Here is a 20,345-nt window from a genome sequence, read left to right on the forward strand (position 1 = left end):
TGGCATTAGTCAAATACTTTAATCCAAAATATTTATTTCTCTCTCCCAGTGGACAGAGGATAATAAAACAAATTTTTGGGCACTGGTTTCATTTAAAAAGGACTTCTAAATAATCAGTTATGATTTAAATGGCATTAAACCCTATTCTATAAATTGACTATGATTCAAATATTCAAATTCATATTTAAACAGTGCCAAAAGATTCTACAGGTTTAGAGCTTTCTAAAAAGCTCAAGTTTGTCAAATTTGGCCAAAGGGTTTAAAAGTTACAAGCATTTGAAGTTACAGGGGCTTTTCTGCAAAAGTGCTATTTGTATTTCGGCCAAAAAAGAAAAAAGAAAAAGCTCTGCCACGTGGCGCGTTGCGGTTGGTCGGGGGCTAGGGTTAGGGTTTTGTTTTTTTGTTTTTTTTTTTACCAGGGAGCTGCCGGTCTTGGGGAAGATGACCGGTGGCGGCGGCTCAGGCTCGGGCTCGGGCTCGAGGAGGCCGGCTGACGAGCGGCGCGGCCAGGGACGACGCGGGTGACGGCGCGGACGGCTCGGGCGGCTCGGGTGGCTCGGGTCACCGGAGCTCGAGGAGGAGGCGGCGGCGGCTTCGGGCGGCGACCGGCGGGCACGGGCGACGTTGACAGAGAAGCTGCGGTCACCAAAACGAAAACCAACCGCGTCACGGGGTGCGTGCGGAAGAGGGGAGGCGGCGCGGAAACTGTACCGGAGCGGCGGCAATGGCGCGAGAACGGCGGCGGCAGCAAGGATCTTCGGCGAGGAATTCTTCCGGCCTGGAGGCACGATTGAGAGAGAGGAAAGAGGGGAATGAACAGGGCGGCTCGGAGCTTTAAACTGACGCGGAGGGAAAGTCGCGAGGCACCGGAAATTGCGCACGGTGATGGCGGCGGCGGTCGGCGCGGTGTCCGGCGAGAATGGCGGGCAGCTGCCTGGGGAAGACGACTGATGAGCGGGCCCCGCTCGTCAGTGACTCGGGCGGGCGGCTGGGCCGGCTGCGCGTGGGGCGGGGCCGTGGCTGCGGGCGCTCGCATGGTTAGTGGGCCGGTTCGGCCCAAAACGGCCGGGCAGGTCCATTTCCCTTTTTTTTTCTTTTAGCCCTTTTCTTTTTCTGCTTTTCTCATTTCTTTGATAACTATTGATTTTGAACTCCAAATTGGTCCAAATAAATTCCAGAAAATTTGTAAAATCATGTTCTACCATGATACAACTTTTGGGAGTAGTTTCCCCTCAAAATAAAATATATAAAAATACATTTGCCCTATAAATGCCTTTAGGGCTATATATCTATTTAAATAAAATAATTTTTCAACTCCAAATAATTATCCAAAAATTATGGGATAGCTTATATATTCAATAAACCCCTTTTATAAATAAACCTTATTGGTTTGAAAATCCAAAGCTCAAATGGGTGTAAACCCTAAGGTTTAAATTGAAATAGAATCCGTTAAAAGCCTTTTGAGATTCAAATTTGAAATCAACATGCAATTGTGGCATGATGCTTATGGATGCAATGCACATGTCAAAGTTTGAAATTTGGGATGTTACAACTTCGTCCAAATGAACTCAACTATCCCACGCATGATCTTAAACTCGCTGCAGTTGTTTTTGCAATAAAAACATGGCGGCATTATCTTGCTAGTGTACCTTGTGAGATCTTTACAGATCATAAGAGCCTCAAGTACATCTTCACCCAGCCTGATCTCAATCTCAGACAGCTACGATGGATGGAGTTGATCTCAGAATACAATCTGTCGATTAATTACACTCCAGGCAAAGCTAATGCTATGGCCGATGCCCTTAGTCGCAAATCTGATTGCAACTCTCTCACAGTCAAGGAATTACCTCCTGATCTTTGTGAGGACTTCAAGAATCTTAACCTTGAGCTTGTTCCAAAAGGTTATCTTGCAAATCAGGTCATCACTTCTGTTTCATCCTTGGAAGACAGAATTCGTAAAGCTCAGCTCCTTGATGAAATTGCCAAGAAGGTTTCTGATCAGATAAAAGCTAAAGATCCCAAAGCTAAGAGATTCTCACTTGATGACAAAGGATTGGTGTTCTTTGATGATCGCATGGTTGTTCCTAATAATCAAGACATAAGAGAGTCTATTCTCAAAGAAGCCCATGACACACCTCTTGATATCCATCCCGGTTCTACCAAGATGTATCAAGACATCCGAAAGAGCTATTGGTGGACTGGAATGAAAGAGCACATTGCTAGATATGTGTCTGAACGTGATGTATGTCGCCATGTAAAGGCAGAGCATCAGAAGCCTGCTAGTCTTCTTCAACCTCTGAGTGTTCCAACATGGAAGTGGGAGAAGATCAAAATGGACTTCATCACTGGGTTTCCGAAATCTCGCAAGGGCAATGATGCAATCTTTGTGGTGATTGACCGACTTTCTAAAGTTGCTCACTTCTTGCCTGTCAAAGAAACAATCTCAGCTAGTCAATTGGCCGAATGTACACTGCCAGAATTGTCTCTCTCCATGGTGTCCCAGTTGAAATAAGCTCCGATCGTGGAAGTATCTTTACATCCAGATTTTGGGAAAGCTTTCAAAAAGCAATGGGCATTAATCTCCTTTTTAGCACCGCATATCATCCTCAGACTAGTGGTCAAGTTGAAAGGGTAAATCAGCTCCTTGAAGACATGCTTCGAGCTTGTGTCATATCCTTTGGTATGAAATGGGAGGAATCTCTGCCGTTTGCGGAGTTCTCTTACAACAACAACTATCAAGTAAGTCTGGGCATGGCGCCATTCACTTTCCTCTATGGTCGCAAATGTCACACTCCCTTGAACTGGACCGAGGCAGGTGAACGTCAACTCTTCGGGCTAGATTTGATTCTAGAAGCTGAGGACCAATGAAGTATCATTCGGGAAAATCTGTTAGCAGCTCAATCATGTCAAAAGAGCTACTATGATAACAAACACCAAGAGGTGGTGTATGCTCCCGGTGATCAGGCGTATCTTCGTGTCACTCCGATGCGAGGTACACATCGTTTCAATGTGAAAGGCAAGCTTGCGCCTCGTTACATTGGCCCCTTCAAGGTGATCGCAAGGCAAGGCGAGGTAGCTTATCGCCTCGAGCTTCCTCCGAATCTCACCAAGGTCCATCCTGTGTTCCATGTTTCCCAACTCAAACGTTGTTTCAAGGATCTCACTTACAAGGAGTGTCCGGTTCGCATTCTCGATGTGAAAGAACGTCGCACTCGCAACAAAACTCACAAATTCTACAAGATCCTTTGGTCTCATCGCTCTGACAAAGAAGCAACATGGGAACATGAAGATCAGTTACGCAAGGACTATCCTACCTTTCTTGCGGATCCCTGAGAATCTCGGGACGCGATTCCTTTTAGTGGGGGAGAGTTGTAACAGCCCGAGAGCAATACTTTACATTTAATCCCTTGTTGGACCTATTTGTAATTTAATTATTGTTGCATGACATTTTACATTTGCATCCATGCCATGTCATCTCTATTTTGCTTCACCAAAATTTGAATTTTACAATTTAACTTGTGGTTTGAAATCTTGTTTGATTTTTCTAGAAGATTCAAATATGAATCTTCCTTCCTTCTCTTGAGTTTAAATTCTTTTCCTATATGTTATAAAAGAGAGTCAAATGGGTTTTTACAATCTTTAATTCCATTTGAGCATTTCCAAATACTAGTACCATATTTGAATTCTCATATTTCTCAGCTCTTCAAAATGATATTTGAATTTTGAATCAAAAGCTATTTGCAAAAGACAAAACAGAAAAAGGAAAAAGAAAAGAAAACTTACCTCAGGCCCGAGCCGGCCCAGCAGCCGCCTCAGCCCAATCTCTCGCGCGCCCCGCAACCCCGCCGCGGCCCCGTTTCTTCCGCACGCGCCGCGTTCCGCCTTCTCGCATCGAAAGCGCATTCTCAGAAATGCACCTTGTCTCACAAGGGGTTCTTCCCTCTGCTTTTCTTCTTCCTGGCCAGTGAGCCCCCCCGCTCCACGTCGGCTCCGACAGCGACAGCCCTCCTCCTCGCCTACTTAAGCAACGCCGCGCCTCCTTCTTTTCCCAGCGCAAGGCAAACCCTAGTAGGGTTTCCTCTCCCCCTTTCTCTACGCCGCCGCTGTCGCATCTTCCAGGCTGTGGACGCCGCCGCATCGCGCTGCCACCTCCGACCGTACCACGACGAATCGACCGCGTCACCGGCTGCGCCTCGTCTTCCTCTACGCGCGCGTGCAGGGAATTGGACTGGAATCGACCACCGCGACGCCTAGGTCATCTTCTTCCTCTCCGGCCGCCGTTCCTTCTCCGACTAAATTCCGGCGAGCCCTTCACCGGATCTTCGTCAGCCTCCTCCTACGACTTTGGGGTGAGCTTCTCTGTCTCCCGCTCCTTTCCGCGCTCGTTTTAGTGCTATATAGCTTCGTAACCGTGCGCGCGCGCTCCGGCTTTCCGCCGGCGAGCTCCTGTGCTTGGCCGCGCCCTCTCCTCGCTAAGGAATTCTGCGAAGACCTTCATGTCTTCTAGTTCGTCCTCGTTTTGCGCTGCTTTCCGCTGCTAGGTAGCCCTTCGCCGCTAGCTTTGGCACCGGCGACGTGCCTCGCCGTGCCCGCCGCGTGCAACCGAAAGGCATCGGCTTTGTTTGGTTTAAAAAGACGAACGCCCCTGATCCGTTGAGATCCGAAGTGCTACCGCAGTGGCTTGCTCCTCTGTGTTGGATCTGGCTGACGCGGGTTCGAGTTCCCCTCGCACAAGGGTAAAAACCCCAATTTTTGTGCTTTAACCGGCCACTGACAAGTGGGCCCCATGGACCCACCTGTTAGTCGCCAGGTGCACTGATGCGCCCGGTGGACCGAGTCCATGCGCCGGGTTTGGTTAGTATTTTCTTTTCGTTTTGTTTTAAAATTCCAGAAATGTTTAAATCTTGTTTAATTCATAGTAAATGCATGCTAAATCCAAATTGGGCAAACCATATATGTTTTGGAATCAGAAAAATGTAAGGAATTTAACTGTGCTATTAGTTTTCCATTTTAATGTTTTGAATTTCAAATCCATCCCAGATTTGAAATTCAAACGTATGAACTTGTCCAGTCTCTATTTTAAAACTGGTAGCTCATCTGTATTTAATGTAGTTGATCCCTGTAACTTGTAGAACACAGTAGCATACTTGGTTAGGCCATTTGAGTCCTTTAAAGCTGTTGTTTACTTGAATTAAGTCACCTAATGGTTAACTTTGTTGCTAATGGAATCAATTCGTTGCATATTGTTGCATCATGGTTTCACATGCCATTTCATGTTGTATTGTGCACTGTACCTATGGATTGTTACTTATTTGTGTATTCGGTGATTTGGTTCTTTACGATAGCGACTCCGACTTACTCCGTCGACGATCCGAGTTCCCACACTTCTTCGGATCCCCTCTCTCGGTGCCCAGCGACCGAGAATCCAGGCAAGCAGCCATTCCTTGAACATGTTGTTTATACCCAATGCCTCTCTCTCATTCTTGCATTAAGTTACGTTCTCGGTTCTTGTCAGGATGCCTCCAGGGTTGCATAGCTTTAGTCAGCTCTATTCAAATGCCTGTTGTCTGGTTCCTTATCCTATTACCATGTCACATGTTTGTTATTTCCCTAGTTGGTCATTAGAAGTTTTGCTTAGGTTGCTAGTCTAGTGTCCTTACTTGGGGTTATACAATTGCTACATCCACATGCTACTTTCTGTATTTAATTTCAAATATTAAACTGTGACATGTTATTTACCTGCACAAGGCAACCATGGGAGGCCGTGCTAATGCATTGGTGTTTTGTTCCATTTGCGCCGACCTAAGGACTGAGATCTCAATTTCGCCGACCCAAGAAACTTCGCGCTAACCGCTCGTGGGAGAAGATATGGCTTCCCCCTCGGCCTAGTACTCGTTTCATAGCTCTTCCAGGGGCCACATAGTTCGGGCGTTCCATTTGGCATATCGCATATACCCTGGTGTTGTGTTTGGAGATTTGCTGGTACTTTGCATACATATAGGGCTTGCGGCACTAGTCTGGAGTGGTCATCCTGCGGGCTCTGAACCGCTACCAGCTGTCCACGCAACTCTTGAGTCCGTACGACGCTTCGGCCGGGTTCTCATTTCGGATAGACTCAGTTGGGTTGGTCCCCTGGATTAGTTGTGGGGCTTGGAAACATCGTGTCACCCAATCCTGCCGACACACGCCTTTGTGTGTTCCTACTCGAGTGGCAATAAGGGTTGAACGAACGTGTACGGGTAAATGGGCACACCCTGCAGGGATCAATGTTTCGGAAAGCCGTGACCGTGGTTATGGACGACATGGTTGGTCATTACTTGATCATAGAGAACTTAATCAATTCAATCAACTTAATCTCTTAAACTTGAGTAGTAAATAGCCTTTAATCATGGATATGCTTAAAAAACTGCTTAAGTGTGAGTGACTTTGGGTCATTTCCTCACAAGGGGTTGAGGGGGTGATAAGAGGTTGTGTTTGTTTGGTGTTAGTTGTTAGATTATCACCTCACTTGGTAGACGCTTCTCATCCTCTAATTAGACGATGTCATTAGTGTGTCTCTCCAGATATATTGCTGCTGCATAACCCCACCATATTATCCATCCTTTGAGACTTGTTGCATATCTAGTTTAGATCTCCCGTAAGTCTTGCGAGTACTTTGTACTCAGTTGTTTCGCAACGTTGTTTTCTCCAGAGTTTCCGGAGGAACAGGCGAGCGGTTACTTCCTAGAGTTCGACGACGACAGCTTCGACGTTTAGCCACAAGATTCCAGAGCAGGGTTCTAAGAACTTGTGGCGGGCTCTCCTTTCAGTTTCAGCCTCTTAGGCAATAATTGTAAACTTGTCCGTAGTCGGGCCTAATTTTCTTCCGCTGGTGTAATGATGATTGTGGACATGTGTCCGCGAGTTGTAATAACTTGGTATTTCACTCCATGTATGAGCTTGACTTAATCTTGTGTCGTAGAGTGATGTAATGATAACATTTTTGTTCCAACCTGCGGCGAACACATTGCGTATATGTTGTGAAGTGTTCATCGTAGGGAGCCACTGGGGCTTAATTTATGTGCGGGTTAGCATTTGGGGCTAAATTGCATAAATTCGGTCCCGGGGTCTCACAATTTGGTATCAGAGCCTCGCTGCCCTTAGGTTTCTCCCTGGTTAGAAATGGTCGAAGTTGAGTCTAGTAACTATTTTAATCTCTAAACTATTTGAAAAATGGAAAAGTAGACTCTGATTTTTCTTCTTTTCCCACCCACCCCCCCTTCTTGTTTTGGAAAATTCCCTCTTTCCTAAGTTTATAAACTAGGTATCTCGGGGTTTGTTTTCCGTAGTTCCTTTTAGTTGGTGACATTCAAGTTCTTTTGTGGTTTTCGTTGTCAGAGAAAAGACCATTCCTTCTTGTTTAGCTCATATCTATAGTGCATATATAAAGCTAATTCTTCCAAAGTTCTAATGCTGCAATTACTTTCTTTCAGATGTCGCTCTACACTCCTCCTCGTCCGCAGGTGGTCTTGATGTCCAACTGTGAGACAACCCAAGGTTTCCCTGAGGTGCTCTGCGAGATCATGAGGCACATCGGTTTCCGATACCAGCCGGAGTACACGGTATTCGAGGATTACCGTGACTTCAACCAGGAGTACTACCGTGCCGATGTCCGCCTCCGCCAAGACGTGCCTTCAGAAAAGTTTCCAGTGCACAAAGCAGTGGGAACTGGGCACACCATCGAGTTGGCAATCCAACAGGTGGCGTACATGTGCGTGACCCTACTCTGCAGGAAGTACGAAAGGCTGGACAAAGGACAATTCAAGTATATCCCAAGGGGCTTCATCACGTGCGAGAACAAGTTCTTCACACTTCCAGGCTTGCCCGACAGGAAGGTTGCAAATGACAGCTACGATTTTTGCAACTTCGTGTCAAGCCAGGAGCACATGATGGCAAACATGCGCGCTGAGGTTGAGCACTATCGCAAGCAGCTATGGATAGCACTCAGTCACCTCCTCGCCATGGTTGATGCAGGGAATGTACGAGAATGAAGTGCGCTATCCTCCGTGACCTCCTGCTCCTGAGATGCTCCATGCGTTTCCAGTGGATGGGTTTACTCCAGCACGTGGCCCACCAAGAGTGTTCGAGAGTATGTACCTTCCGCGTCAATTCCTGTATGGGGAACAGAAGGCAGATGCGTACATGTTCACGTACTCTCCGCAGCTACTGCTGAGGTTCTCACAGCTTTGTCAGGATAGGTCTCTTGTATCCGTAGTTCCATCTTTGGCCACACTTCCTGTGCGTTGTGAATGGCAAGATGAGTAGTGTAATCTTTCCTTTGTTTTGGATGATTGTAATCACTAAATCTTTGGATGGCACTATGTCAGACTTCATGTTATCCTTTAATCCTGTCTTTGAGGCTTTACGTCATGCATTATGTTTCAACTGTTGTGTAAACCATGGTGCAAACAGGATGGCACCTGTTCGTCGTGATCCTCCTCCTCCGCCTGAGTTAGGCAACATATTGCTTCAGATGGGACAAATCCTTGAGCATATGAACAACTAGCAAAACAATCAGGGCAACAATGCAAACAATGGGGCTAATGACAGGGTTTCCATCAAGGATTTCCTTGCTCTCAATCCAAGGACTTTCTCTCTACCCACGCCCGGGGGCTACTGTTGCACCAGTGGCACCCGGGGTACCACCGCTGCATGATGCGTGGGCCACCTCGCTTGCTCCCCCTGAAGGATCGCACGCCGGGCAGCACTGCACAAGCCGCCCGGCAAGTCACCAGCCCGGAAGGACTAGCGGGACTCCGGGGATTGCCCTGGAGGGCAGCAAGGGAATTCCCACCTGGGCGCTTCTCGGGAGTTTCCTTGCAGGGAGGGGGGTTCCCGGGCGCAAGTGTCCATTACAGGAGCGGGACCGAGCGGGCAGGACAGCGACGCCAAGTGGCCGCTCGGCGGGCTCCCTGTGCACAGGGTTCGTCAAGACAAGGAGTGAAGCACATGCGAGCATTAAATGCACCGATAGAAAGGGGATCCCCGTCCATTCAGCCTACAATGACTGGCCTGGGATAAATTTTAGGTGCCTAGGCCCCTAGTTGTAAGGCTACTTATGCATCGAATCTATCTCTATATATCTCATAAAATTTGTGGGCCCTCAGGATTGCATGGATATTATGCCTACTAATCCGGCTGGTCCATTACCTGCACCGAATCTCTCTATATCTATATCTTCGCTCAAAAATAATCTATATAAAATCTATACCAATGTAAAAAATACAGACCATTCCACCTTTTTCCTCCCTTTTTTTCATCAAGCCCCAGAGACCCACCTTGTCCGCCCGCATGCAAACCACTCATTCGTCCGCTCCAGACAGCCGAGCTCCCCTCTCCTGGCGCAGCCTAATAGGAGACCCTTCCTAATTCAACATAAATAGTTCCCCTGATGCAGCGGAGAAAACACAATTAAAAGCCCAAAGGTATTTCTTCACACATTCAACTTTGCTCTCCTGCTTTGGTGATGCTCGTTATTTGTAGGTGCAACGGCAGATTGATCCTGCGATGTAGTATATGTTCCAGCATGCGGTGCCTCCTTCCATCCGAGAGCCGGCGGCTCTAGCATGTAGGCTCCATCTTGTCAGACACCGTTTAATTCCAGAGAAAACAGGAGAACAGGTTCGTTCTCTCAGCCCTCATCCCCGGCGTGTTGATCTGGGCCAACGGGAGCCGCTACGACAACGCGCGCTATGGCGGTTCAGTCGTGGTTATGGGGGATGATTGAGGAGGGGTAAAGGAAGGGAAGGGCCGTGGGATACGATTCAGAGCACCTGGACGGGTCACGGGCCGAGGAGGCATTGTCGAGGGCGGAGATTGCGGCAGCCGGCGCGAGTGTGTGCTGCTTTTGGCACGAGGAGGAAGACGGGCACGAGCGCGCATGCGGGCATGGGTTGGGCGCACTCGGAGAAGCTGGCCCAAGAGGGAGAATGGATCTGGCCCAAGAGGGGAAAAAAGAAAAGAAGAGAAAAAACGAGAAGTCTCAAATTGGCTTGTGTGGCCCGTGGCAACGCACGGGCATTCTGCTAGTTGGCCTAAAAATCTCAAATTGACTCTCTCCTTACGAAACAAATATTGTACTCACTCGGATCCAAAATAAGTGTCTTAGTTTCAAACTAGACTTGAACTAGGCTTAGTTCAAAACTAAAACACTTATTTTAGATCGGAAAAAATACAAGACTTGGCTAACAAAAACAAACTCACTAAACATATTGAGCCTACAATGCATGCCCTGTTATTCCCTTCATCTGAACACATGCAAAGACAGTTAGAGCACGTACAGATACATAGAGAACAAGCAAAAATCAAGAAAACAAAAGGAAATAAACATATCAATATATGCCGGTGTTTCTAAAAATGGACTTGAAATAAATCTACTCCTAATTTTTATTCGATAAAAACATTATGTACACAAATACTGTGCAGCCATCGAGCTTATTTGACCGCTCTGCAGCCACCGAGCTAATTAACTGAAAGAGAAAAAAAAAAACACCGGCAGCCAGCTAGAAGGCCAACACGGCCCATGAAGCTCCTTGGCAGCCCGTGGCCCAAGAGGCCTAAACCATCCATTCTGTTGTCCTCCTACGTGGATAAAAAAAGAGCAGCACGAATCTTAACACATATCCAACGGTTAATAAAATCGATTGAGAAATAACTATTTCTCAGTTGCCTGAGAAATAGCAAATCCCAATAAAGTTCAGCTTTCAGTTGGGGCAAACATGCACTTTAATATTTATCAACTACCATCATTAGGACAAAAAGAAATATGGACCGACCATGGCTCAGTGAGAAATTTACCAGACAAATTTAAATCAAATATTTGAATGTCTAGATGATGTAATCAGTTTGTTATCACAGTGTTAGCTACCCTCAGTGTACAGCCAGGTCGCGAGTTCGACTTAGTACTAAGCGTTCAAATTCTAAATTTTCAGAAAAATCGGCAAGCTCTACGAATACCACTACCACGGCAACTCCTTACTGAATATACTTTGTTACTCGTATTAAGCGTTCAAAACCCTGGTTCTCAGTCGACGAACGATAACGTTGAGCCTTGTTTATCATTATGTTAATTCCGGGTTAATCTAGACATGGTTTGTCATTTTAGTTTGCTACTTTCCATTTGAGCTGGTATGGGTGTGGTAGTTTATGGCCACGTAGATGGCGATGGATCTGATTGTTGATTTGTGTTTCATGGGGCCTTCAAAAACATAATTGTACTGTTTTTCAATTTTAGTTTAGGCTTTGTTGGTTGTATCGCTTTTTGACTGGACTCTGTCGATTGATTTTCCTTTTATTCTTTGGAAATTATTAGATGCAACCTCATGATACTATCAAAATTGTAGCAGCAATCATTCTACAATTTAAAAATAAATTACAATTGAAACCCCATACTATTGGAAAAATTAGTTGTAACATTGTCGAACTGAAAAAATTGTAGGCACAACCAAAAAAGTTCATATTTATCACAAAAAAAAGTTTTCGATTGCAACCTCATGAAAGATGGAAAATTACAGGTGCAATTAAAAACTTAGAGTTGTAATCAATGTAATGGAGTAAATTACGGATGCGACTTCAAAATTACAGCTGCAAACTCAGTGCAAAAGAGAAAATTATAGTTGCAACTGCAACCATGGTGCAACTGAACAAATGCCGGTTTTGCAACTGGAAAAATATAGTCAAAACAATTGTGCATCTGAGCCGCAGTGCTCGTCAAACTCGCATGCAAACAATTACAGTTGCAATAGAATAAATTAAAAAAAAATGACAAACAAAAAAGTGTAATGAACAAGAAATTTGAAAGGAGAAACCACACTTTAAATAATACTCCCTCCGTCCCATATTAAGTAACTCAAATTGTCCAAATATGGATCTATTTATATCCAAAAAAAGTTTAGGTGATACATGTAACATTTCATCACTTAATATGGGATGAAGGAAGTATAAATGAGTGCTACCATGATAATATTAAGAAGTAGTGAGTAATAACATACCTAGGGATGGCGCCCACAGGGTATGGGTACGGGTGGAGCCTTCCCATACCCTTACCCGTTACTCGTACCCATACCCGGCAACGGGTACAATTTTTTCCCGTATCCGTCACCCGTCAGGGTAAACAGGTACCACGGGTAAAAATACCCATAATAAGATTTGATCAACAACAACACGTTCCTTAGAAAACGGCATCATATTTCTCAAAACCGCAACAGTATTAGTCATAAACGATACTACATTAGCACATTATAAACAACAACAACACATAAAAAGATGATATATTGTTAAAACGACAACACATAATGCTAAAAGCTGCAACACATTGCGAGTCTCTTTTTTCTGCCAAGATCGCACCCGTTTGTGAGTTTATTATATGGGTAAACGGGTACATGGGTATGGGTAGTGTATTCTCATGCCCGTACCCGCTCTACTCGATGGGCATAAAGTTTTTCCCATTTACGTACCCAGGGGTTAAATTTCTGACCCAAACCCGTACCCTAATGGGGATTTACCCGCCGGGTACACGGGTAATGGATACCCTTTGCCATCCCTAAACATACCATAGGATTTTAAAATATCAAGTGATTTCAGAAAAGAAAAAAAAAAGATAAGTCTAACCGAAGAATGTAAAATAAGATACACAGGTCCTCAAAGTCCACTTCTTCGTGCCAACACTCCACACAAATAAAAAGAGCAAATAAAGAGTCCACAAATACATATATAGTAAAAAATAGGCTCATAATCTAATCAGGAGTCGCCCTTAAAAAAATCTAATTAGGAGTTAGCCCACAAAAACGTCACAAGCCAGGTCCACCCTTCTTACGTGGCCTGCTTGGACAGACATATCACTAGCCCATTCTCGTATGGACGCAACGCAAGCAGAAACAGGTCGCAAAAAATTGCGTAGAAATCACAATGTCAAAATCGACGGCTTGGAGTGAGAAATAGCAATTTCTTAGGCTACCAAGCACTACAAAACTGTATATTGATTATTTTCCTAACGTGCTCTTAGAATATGGAGTTCGTACACTAAATTGAAATCTCAAACTCATACACATATCTCATGCAGGGAAACATCACAAATGAACAAAAGCTGAGGCTACCCAAGAAGCATTGAAAAGCCTGCTGCCACATAAAGCCCGAAAGAAAAAAAAACTAAAGCCCACACACAGCCTAACAAAGGAAGACAGAATCCTAAGATGGAAACAAGAAACTATTAATAGAAACAATTGACAGAGTGAGTAGAGTTGTATTCAATAGTCTAGATACTCAATTTCTGAGTACCAAGACCAACTTGGACACTCCTGAGAAGATAAGTTCCATAACAAACGCTGTATTTTTACTCTTTTTCTAACCAAGATCTAGCTTGCTATAGGCGGCACCGACGTCCCGGCTCGGCTCGTTATCTTTTTCCCGTCTTTGAAACCTGGTTCGGCTCGATTGGCTTGATCCTATAGCCCAAGCCGGCTAGTACGAACAGAGGAGCCAGCAGTGCACTGATCTTGGTCGACCAGACCAGGTGTCCAGGTCCCCACGTCACCGAACGTGGACGGACTCAACTCCCCCCCTCCCGTTTCCCGGATTCCCGCCACTTGCACCATGCCCTGGATTCGTGCTCATCTCTATGCAGCACAGGGGCACTGTACTTGCATGTACTCCGTGCACGCACACTGGGATAAAACTTTAAACGGAGCATCGCACACCGCACATACGCGCGCGCGCGTGCATGTGCATCGGGTCAGGGAGAGTATAACAAAACAAAAGAGAAGTAGCAGTATTAATTCCGTCGGACTTCAAGATCAGAGCAGAGAGCAGAGCCCGTGTGGGTGCGTGCGTCGATCGACTCGACGACTGCATATGCTCAGCTTTGGGGCGCTGGAACGGGAACGGCGGGCGCATGTGACGGATCGAGCACGCCACGGGCTGAGCGCCGATCCATCGTGCGCACGCGTGCAAGGGATGCTTGGCCACGTGAGGCCCCGCGCGCGCGCGACGGCCGGTCGCAGCGCCAGTATATATGAGGACGGGGCATGTGGCTCCCCAGCGGCGTCGCCATTGCCGATGTCCGCGGCGTGGGCGCGCACATGGCGCCACGCACGCGTGTGCAGGCATGCGCGAGCGAGACTGGGTCAAACGTGGCTGCGCTGCACGAGGCTTGGCGACACGGGATGCAGCAAAACAAGGGGGGAAGAAAGGAGCTTGGGCCTAGGAGGAAGCATCCTCGCTTCTGCGAGCGCGCGTTCCGATCGTTTGTCACATCGGACGATTATGGCTACCGGGATCATAAGTTCACTGTATATATTTGAAAAATAAGTCAAATTTGAATGTACCAATTTCAAAACGATTTTTCTATCCTTAGGGCGGTTGAGAAATAATTAATTCCATAAGTCGATGTTTTTGTTAAGCGGTTGAAAAATAATTATTTCCAAGTTGATGTTTTTTGTAACAACAATCTGATCTAATCATTGAGATTCATGAAACTACAAATCATGAGAATCTTAATCATAAGGCTATAATTTGCGGCTGAGAAATAACTATTTCTAACTCAACTGAGAAATAGACACTCCCATTTCGAAAGAAAAATCAAAGCAAATTTCAAGTGTAGATACTGGGATGTACTCGGTATCTGGAAATTTTCATGACAAAATACATTGATTTGTAGTCTGAGCAACAATAACAAGAATGAAGAGCAAAATACCATAAATTGCTATTTCTTTGTTTCTTTCGGAAAAAATTTGAGGACGCAAACGGTCGATCCCCGCGATTCGATTAGAGGAAAGAATTGGCCCCGTTTATGAGGAAAACCGGGCCTGAAAACCGATACAATGCACCGCTTATTAAAAGAAAGCCGCGCAAAAAACCTTGACAATGAGCATACACAGGACGAAGCCGAAAAAATAAGCCGCTACCGCGAAGACGAACCCCTTCCACTCCAATGACACCGAACAAGGAACATCTCCATGCGCTAGAATAAGATAGGCAGAACTGGACTTCTTCGACGACTGGAGCCAGAAGAGGCCTCCCCGACAGGAACGGCTTGCGCATCGGCAAGCCCTAACATTTATCCATATGCTCATTTTCTAAAACTAGAATATGTATCACAAGAAATGTAAAATCGGCATGCTTCACACAAGGATGAGTGCCGGGAGGAGGACCATGCAGGAACGATGGAGGAGAAGATGACAACATGACAGTGAGGTCAATGGCAACGGCGAAGATGATTGGTCACCTCCTAAGGTTAATTAACTGGCGGTCAAACACATAATGTTGCATCTATCAACTTGTTCAATCAAAACTCCGAAGTAATGGGCAATTTAGTTTTGTTTGAAGAAGATGGACGGTGACGAGTGGCATCGAGTTTGCTAGAAGAAGACAAATATGGTGATGACAATCAGCGATGGCGGTGGGTTTTGGCTACCGCATCCCTTTCTCGAGGGAACGGGGGGGGGGGGGGGGGCTGGAGATGCACTAACCAAGGTGAACGAATAATCCAGACTATTTTACCAGATGAGATTTTAGAATTTGAATTTTGTTTATTTTGGAGATGAAAAATATAATGCATTATAGATATGCAATTCTATAAAATATAAGCAGAATAAGCATGGTATCACTACTCCAGAAAACCCCACCAGTGGCGGTCAAAAAATGGGGTTGGTGGCGGTGATCATGCCTGCCACCAACCGTGCGCCACCGGTGTTTTTAGCACCGGTGGCGGGTAAAATACCCGCCACTGTTGCCCCGAGGTCACCAATGGCGGGTAAAATACCTGCCACCGAAGACCTCTGAACCGCCACTAGAAATTCCTCCGGCACCTTCCGGTATCACATCACATAAGAAATACACGGCACGAAGGCCGGTGTTAACACACATTTAATATGCTTGGAACATGCACGTACACCGGTCCCGGGGTTAAGCTTAACCCTAGGGCTAACCACCAGGGGCTAAGCTCCCCCATAAGCAGCAACGGCCATGTCCAGAGAGAGAGAGAGCTACAGAGAGAGAGAGCTGCAGAGAGAGAGAGCTAGAGAGAGAGAGAGAGAGCTCACGGAAGCAAATTAAAGCGAAAGAGAGAGCAATCTAGGGGGGAGGGCAGAGCTATGCTGCGGGGGAGCCACAGAGACAGCGGGGGCAGACCGGGGGAGCCGCTAGAGAGAGATCGGGGCCGAATTTCCTGCCGGCGGCCACGGCGCCATTAATGGTGATTTTGCCAAATTGAAGAAGAATAGGAGGAGGTAAAAAGGGAAATGAAGAGGTAGGATAAGGAGGGGGGAGCTACCTGCCGGCTGCCGCCATCAATATTGGCAGGGCTTCGCTGGCGCCAGTGAGGAGAGAGCCGCAGCTGGTCCAGACAGACGCGCGAGCTCGACCAGCTGCGGGCTTGCAAAGTAGTTATATATAGGAGGGCACCAGTGGCGGGTTTACGGTTAAAACGCCACTGGTAAGTTCTAGTGGCGGGCGAAAAAATAAACCGCCACTGGTGGGTTCAGCTCTGGCGGGTTAAAGGAGGCCCGCCACTGGTGCTCTCCCACCAGTTTCCCCGCTTTAGTCCCACCTCGCTAGTTTACATGAGTACCGACCAGCATAAAAAGGATTCGCCCGCCCCACCTACCGGTAGTTACTACTTAGTGCTCAGTGCGTTCCCGTTCCGGTTAAGTACTAAACTAATTATTGGGCGGTGCTTAAGGGGTTCAGGTAAGGTAACTGAGACGGAGTAGTACCATTATGTATCGGGAGGTCCACTAGTGGCGGGTTTTTTTTTGCCACCACTGGTGGTTGTTACGGTTTCCACGGGCATTTCCAGTGGCGGTTGTTATCACCACCACTCGTGATGGACCACCAATGGCGGTGACTTGTTTCGGGACAAGAATCACCGCCATTGGTGGTGAGGCACCAGTATCACCACCACTGGTGGTGCTCGTGGATGTCTCGAGAGGCCTCCAGTGGCGGTGTGTTTTTTGGTCCGTTTTAACCGCCACTGGAGGGGGATCACGGAAAGGGTTTTTTGTAGTAGTGTATGTGTCCAGCAAGTCAGTTATGATAGAGTGTAAGACTATTTAAAATATTGCTATTGCTATATTTAAGTCGTCTGACACTACTAAAGAAAACCCCATCCGTGACCCCCCTCCAGTGGCGGTTAAAACGGACCAAAAAACACACCGCCACTGGAGGCCTCTCGAGGCATCCACGAGCGCCACCAGTGGCGGTGATAACCACCGCCACTGCTGGCCCACCACCAGTGGCGGTGAATATTGTCCCGAAACAAGTCACCGCCACTGGTGGTCCATCACCAGTGGCGGTGTTTTTCACCGCCACTGGAAATGGGCCATGGAAACCCTAACAACCACCAGTGGCGGCCGTAAAAAAGACCCGCCACTGGTAGACCACCCGATACATGATGGTACTACTCAGTCTCAGTGCCCTTCCCTGAACCCCTTAAGCACCGCCCGATCACTCGTTTAGAGCTCAACTGGAACGGGGAACGCACTGAGCACTAAGTAGTAACCACCGGTAGGTGGGGCGACGGAATCCCTTTTATGCTGGTCGGAACTCCTGTAAACTAGCGAGGTGGCACTAAAGAGGGGAAACTGGTGGGAGAGCACCAGTGGCGGGCCTAATGTTACCCGCCTTTGGTGAAGCCTCCAGTAGCGGTTTATTTTTCAGCCTGCCGCTGGAGGTCGCCAGTGGCGGTTTATCCGTACACCCGCCACTGGTGACCTTCCATATATAAGCACTGTGCGAGCCCGAACAGCGCGTCCGTCTTGGACCAACAGCGAAACCCTGCCCAAATTGATGGCGGCGGTCGGAAGGTAGCTCTCCCCCCTTCTCCTCCCTCTTCCTCTCCCTTCTTCCTCCTCCTATTCTTCTCCAATTTTGCAAAATCGCCATTAATGGCGCCTTGGCCGCCGGCGGGAAATTCGGCCCTGATCTCTCTTCGGCGGCTCTCCCGGGCTGCCCCCGCTGTCTCTGGAGCTCCCCCTCACCCTAGTGAGGGCCCTCCCTCCCGGATCCCTTTCTCTCTCGCTTTAATTTTGCTCCAATGAGCTCCCTCTCTCTCTCTCTCTACAGCTCTCTCTGTAGCTGCTTGTGGGGGAGCTTAGCCCCTGGGGGTTAGCCCTAGGGTTAAGCTTAACCTCGGGACAGGTGTACGTGCATGTTTAGCATATTAAATGTGTGTTGACACCGGCCTTCGTGCCATGTATTTCTTATGTGATGTGATACTGGCCGTCGTGCCGATGTGGGTGGGGGTAATTTGTTTTTGATGCAGGCATCGAATTTCGTAGTGCAAAATGCTATTTTTTTTTAGCAAAGGTCATGACGAAATTTTCCATTTTTGTCGATCAAGCTGATTTGTTTATTTTTAAAAAAATTGTGTTGTAGCTCGATGGGCCGTGCTTGGTGGATGTACGAGGACAGGTTACGTGTTGAGTGGATAGAGCGGCTGAAGACTTTTGTCGATGCCGGCGTGGAAGATATGCATGGAAAAGGGGGTGATAAGATGTGTTGTCCCTGTGTGAGATGTCGGAATAGCAAGCTATACGAGCCAGAGGATATCGAGACGCACTTGCTCATGCGGGCATTAGTGTCAGGTTATTCAAGGTGGACTTCTCACGGGGAGGATGGCATTGAAGTCGATGACGGCATTGAGATGGAAAACATGGAGTCTGACGACCAGCATGGTGAAGAAGCATACCGTGGCGAGAATCCAGTACAGGACGTTCCAACCGGTAGGATGGTTGAAATGCTAGACGATCAGCATCTGCAGAATCAGTTGGATGACCCCGAGGATGAGAGGGTGTCCCGTAAGTTCGAGAAGCTGAGAGAGGATGCCGAGACACCGTTATATGAAAATGCCGGCGTGGATAACAGTGTGCTAGAAGTAACGCTCGAGCTTTTGCGTATAAAGGCAAAATAAAACATCGTGGACTCAGGATTCACGGAGATTCTGAGTTACCTACGTACGGTACTTCCTCCGGGCAACAAGTTGCCTAAGAGCACGTACGAGGCGAAGAAAGTTACATGCCCCCTCGGGTTAGAGGTCATCAGATACCATGCTTGTCCGCTGGACTGCATCATATATAAGGGCGACTACAAAGACATGCACAGCTGTCCAGTATGCAAAACATCCCGATACAGGAAGAAGGACCCCAATCCTGACGGCGGCGAGGAGGAAGAATTGAAGCGTGGTGCGGCGGCAAAGACGGTCTGGTATCTCCCGTGTGGCACCAGGCTGGAGAGTTGGTTCCAGAACGAGGAGGAGGCCAGGTGGTTCATCTACCACGACGCGACTCAAGCAAATATCGATCCTGAGGGTGTGTACCGCAACGATGATGGAGTCCTCAGACACCCCGCAGATGCGGCTCAATGGAGGACTCTGGACGACGAATTTCCCGAATTCGGCGCAGAGCCCAGGAACATCAGGTTCGGGATGAGTATGGACGGGATCAATCCGTTCGGAAACTTGAGCAGCAAACACAGCACATGGCCGGTGATCCTGTTCATATACAACCTCCCCTCGTGGCTTGTCATGAAGAGGAAGTACATCCACCTATCAATGCTCATACAGGGCCCTAAGCAGCATGGAGCTGATCTCAACGTGTATCTGGAGCTGCCGAAGGATGAGCTCAAGGAGCTTTGGGAGAAGGGTCGAAAGGTTTGGGACGCTCATAAGAAGGAGTTCACCCTTCGAGCAGCTCTCCTGACATGTGTGCATGACTACTCAGCGAACGGGAACTCATCGTGCCAGTCAACACATGGGTATAAAGCATGCACAAAGTGCGGGGACGAGATAGAAGGGTTGTTCCTGCTAGAATCAAAAAAGATTGTGTACATGGGACACCGTAAGTGGCTGGAGATGAAGGACACTTGGAGGGATGATAAGAAAAACTTCAACAGGAGGGCAGAGAGGCGGCACAAACTGAGGGAACTGACTGGACACGAAGTATACGAAATTGTCAGGGACCTCGAAGTCGTGGCCGGGAAAGCACAGCCGGCTGCAGGTCTAGATGGCGGCCTTACATACAAGAGGAGGTCCGTGTTCTGGGACCTGCCTTACTGGAGGTTCTTACAGAGCCGTCACACCATAGACCTCATGCATGTCGAGAAGAACGTGTGCGACAGCCTGTTGGGCTTGATGATGCACCACGCGGACAAGTCAAAAGATGGACCAAAGGCACGGAAGGACCTGCAGTGGATGGGGATAAGGGAGAAGCTGTGGCCAATAGAGAAAGAGGCGCCGCAGGAAAACAAGGATGGTGAACGCACGATATATACGCGATGCAAACCTGTGTGTTACAGTCTGAGCAAAGCCGAGCTGC

Source organism: Brachypodium distachyon, chromosome 5 (assembly GCF_000005505.3).
Source record: "Brachypodium distachyon strain Bd21 chromosome 5, Brachypodium_distachyon_v3.0, whole genome shotgun sequence".
Taxonomy (NCBI): domain Eukaryota; kingdom Viridiplantae; phylum Streptophyta; class Magnoliopsida; order Poales; family Poaceae; genus Brachypodium; species Brachypodium distachyon.